Below are 4,171 nucleotides of genomic sequence, written 5' to 3' on the forward strand. Positions count from 1 at the left end.
CCTCGCCACCCTTTCTGGCAAAAATTGCCATTCTATTTCCCCCACACACCTCCAAGAAAACCTTTTTTAAAGGTCGAACTGATGTTTTAAAGCTATCAATAGAAGCTTCAATAACATTATATGTTAGTGCTTCAGTGTTAGTTTTTCTTATTACCAGCCCTTGGATAAGGATGCCCTCTTGGATCTTTAATTCAATTTGTGCCATTTAAAAAATCATTTTCTAGATGGAGGCTGGAAGAATGCATTCAGATTGAGTCTGATCTGACCCCTCTGCAAAGAAAGCATGTGGGATCTTGGCCAGTGATGCCTGAAGGTAAGCCAGTGACCTAGTGTGTGTCTCAGAACTTTATGCTCTCCAGCCTTGATCTGAAGATTGTTACTGCCAGCCCCTTCCTTGCAGCCTTGGGTATTTAGAATTTCTAGTAGTTGTTTTGCCTTTGTCTAGGAGATGGAGCCCTCTGGTTACAGTTCCTCTCTTTGTATAAATATCTGTAGATTGTAAGCAAGTTAACTTTTGACCTTCTCTTTGATACGTTAAATCCCCAAATCTCTTCGCTGTGAGGCCTTGTGTCAATTTTGTGTCATTCTAACAGGCAACTTTTTTTTTTTGGATGGGAATGTCAAATGGTCAAATTTTCGGTAAAAGGAACTCCCATGTACTAAATCATGGAAATACCATGTCCTTTTCAGTATTAATATGTAGGTGTTGGTTTATTGAGGTAGTTAAACATTAATATTCCTGTTTCACAAACTGAGAAACTGGACCTGGGCGGTCAGATATCTTATTCAGGGTCACGCTGTGATGCAGTGATACCTGCTCCCACTCTCTGCTGGCTGTCCATGGGAGTTCTACTGCTCACTTCTGAACCTGGACACTTCTTCCACCATGACTTTGAGATGGTAGCTCTTCCCATGACATGTATGCATGTGCATTCCTTCGTTTAAAAAAGCACTAAAAAATTGTTAGAATGTTGTTAAAGCTAAGAAATCTCACACATCAAAGAAAAAAAATCACTATTAAGACAGGTTATAAATTTCAACATTTTCATACATTAGGGGATTATCTCATTATCTCAGAGCATATGCTTTAATTTTATCTTTCTACAAATAGAAGTTTTTGAAAAGTGAGTGTTACTTTCTCCCTTCAAACTTACCCTAAGAAGTGCCTTTGCTTTTGAAATACTCTCTGTAATTAACATCTGGGTTGGACTCCTGTCATCAAACTGAGGAAAAACAGATGATCTGATATGCAAATGGATGGGGTTTTTTGCTTATAACAAACATATCTAAATAACTCACATTAGATACAGGTATAATTGATGCACCAACACATACATTATTATTGAGACACCAAAAACTTGAAGCAATGTCTAACTCAGAACAGGCTTTAGAGAAGCTTGAAAATCTAGTTGGCAGTGTCTAGAAGGAATATGAATTTTCTTACCAGGTTATGACCTTGCAAATTCCTTTATAGGGCTTGTTCTTTGTTAGTATCACTGAAGCTGAGACTATTGCATTTCAATGCATCTAAATACCTTTCCTTTGTTTGCCCCTGGAATGTGTGTTCTTAGTCATTTAGCTACTGAAGACTTGGGTGCCTTTTTGTCTCTAACCTGTCCTGGAACATTACTGTCTCCATGGCAGAAGAGGATAGGTATGGCTGATAATAGTATCTGTTTAATGCTTTCCTCAAATAATGTCTCCTGAGTAGGAGAAACAGGCAGGCTAGAGCCTGCTCTTGGGTAGCTTTGTAAACTTCTATGACAGTATTTCAGGCCCTTACAATCACTAAGAGGCAGGAGGGAAGACTGCTATTTTCTTAGTTCAAAGGGGTCCAAAATGGATAATCCAGTTTATCAGAAATTTGGATTATTCTCTGATCAAGCAGGTTGTGCTTTGGCAGAAGTAAACACAGTTTATAAAGACCAGTTTGTCTAATCAAGAAGCCTGAGGATAGCCAGAACAGACCCAATTTAGCCAAACAATAGTCGTAACATTACTTTTTTTTTTTTTTAGGGTCTTATCATTGATTTTAGAGGCAGGTAAACCAAAAGATAGCTGGGAATTCTACTTGGTATGTATTTATAGCTTTTGGGTCCCAGTAAAACACAGTTTATCAATCTGTGCTGTAATACAATCAGTCTGATAAATCAGATATTTGATTCAAGCTACCAGAACAATTCCAATTAATGGGACAGGGGAACCCCAAATATGTCCTTTCCTTCATTAACAATTCACAAAATGCAGGAAGGATAATCTCATCACTTCACGGGAAATGGTTCAATATGTTCTCATAGTTGCCTCCTATCTTGTCACTACAAGGACTAGAGTCACTAGGATTTGAGTAAAGTTGGGTTTATTATTAACCAAAGCTTATGTAAGGTGTTACTGCATCTGATTCTATTTTTGCAGTTACTTGGGCTCTGTTGATTTTTCACAAGCAAAATGCTGCCTGTGTGAGAGTGCTTGTACAAAGAAATTGTAATTAGCACTGATTTGGCAACAAACTGAAATTCACAAGGAGGGTGCGTGGCCAGCCTGTGCTTCCTGCAACCCAAAGGATGATGCCTTTCCCTTTCTGAGAGATCTGAGGGTAGGGCTATCAGGGTTGGATACTATCATGTACACGATGCAGCAGGCTGGAACTGGAAGGTGCCATAAGTGCTGGCAGGGTGCTGCTGCCACAGCTGGGAGCAAGATCTTTTGAGGTGGGTGCCATCCCAAACTCAGGAGTACCAGATTCTGTGCGGGATCCTCATCCCGTGCAATGCAGCATCCCAGGGCAGAGCTCCTCTCATAGACCAGAGGCAGAGCACCTCAAAAAATTGCATGTGCAGAGGATGCAGGGCAGGGTGTGCTGTGTTTTTGCAGTCCTGTCACAGGAGGCTGGCTCCATGGCAAAGCAAGCACCTCCTGCTTGGGTGCTGGACCAGCTCTGAACCCTTCCAAGAGGTTACGGGAATTCTCCGGAACAGTGCCAGCCTGCGTGAGCCTGGTGGTGCTGCCCTCCCTCCGTTGCACGCAGAAATGTGCCCTTGTGCAACGTGTGGTTGGTGTGGGATCGATGAAACACGTGCCAGTTTGCCCTTTTACAATTTCTCAGTACCGCCACTAGTCTGCCGACCTCCCCCCTCACCCCCTCCTTTTTTATTTTTTAGGAGAAGACAGGCAGGACTGAGGGAATCAAGATCCCAGAATGGGCACAAATAGGATTTTCCTTAGAACAGGCATTCACAGTCCTTCTGTCAATGAGGGGACATGAAGAACATCTCCTGCATTTTTTTCCTGCCCACCCCTAACCGGTGTGATGGCACTGAACTCCGTGTGCTCTGAGCTGGCACGCTGCACTGCAGCCCTGCTCCCCTGCACCCCCAGCATTCCCCACTGCCCCAAACATGATGGTGCAGCGTGCAGGTCACTCAGGACTGGCTCATGAGACTGAGGAGCTGTGAAATAAGCTGTGATATTGCCTTGTGAGATGGGAGGGGGACAGTGCCCCAGACATACAGGGCCATCACAGTGCCTGTTATTTAAGAGGACAGCCAAAGTCTCCCAGCTGCTGTGAGTCAAGTGCATGGCACACATGAGTGTGCCGTGCTCACGTGCAGTCCGTCAGAGGAAAGGGCTTTTTTTAGTGTTTTGGCTTTGCCTGAATCATAAATATATACATAAATAAATATGCGGAACTATCTTAAACCTTTCAGTCTCTGCTGTGTTTTATCCCACATCAGGGGAAGGAGGGGGAAGCACAGAGGTACAAACCAGGACCTGTGGCTCCTGTGTGGAAATGCACGTCAGTTTATGGAGAGGGATCCCACTATCTCTGATCCGCTTACCTGGGGGCAGCCGGGTGCCTGGCTGATGCTGACACTAAGCACAGCCCTGGGGATGCATCCTGAGCCAGCAGCAGCAGTTGGGGCTCCTCACCTGTCACCCCGAGGGCGGCTCACGCTGGGTGTCTCCAACCGTCCACAGAAGCCAGCCCGGGGTGAGATAGTGCCCTTAGAAACCTGGATGTTTTGCTGACTGAGGGCCCAATCTTGCTTTCAAATCTTGTACCTGTCCTCAGGGTTGAAAACCTTCTGGGGCATGAGAGCACCTTGGAGTTCCTGTGAAGTCTGAAGTACGTGTGGCTGTTTTCGAGAGGAAGATTGCCAGAGAATGTAACAGC

At 44.3% G+C, this 4,171-nt stretch overlaps 1 long non-coding RNA gene across 1 annotated transcript; it reads left to right on the top strand.

The window, feature by feature from the left end:
* Positions 1-228: 228 nt before the first annotated feature.
* LOC121675884 lies at positions 229-3,679 on the top strand. The gene is made up of 3 exons (XR_006020262.1): positions 229-313; positions 2,017-2,074; positions 3,159-3,679. It is a non-coding gene; the product is annotated as an uncharacterized LOC121675884 (long non-coding RNA).
* Positions 3,680-4,171: the final 492 nt, after the last annotated feature.

The sequence above is a fragment of the Corvus kubaryi genome, unplaced genomic scaffold, assembly GCF_017639235.1.
Source record: "Corvus kubaryi isolate FWS band 111438036 unplaced genomic scaffold, C.kubaryi_AGA036_p1.0 76, whole genome shotgun sequence".
Lineage (NCBI taxonomy): Eukaryota > Metazoa > Chordata > Aves > Passeriformes > Corvidae > Corvus > Corvus kubaryi.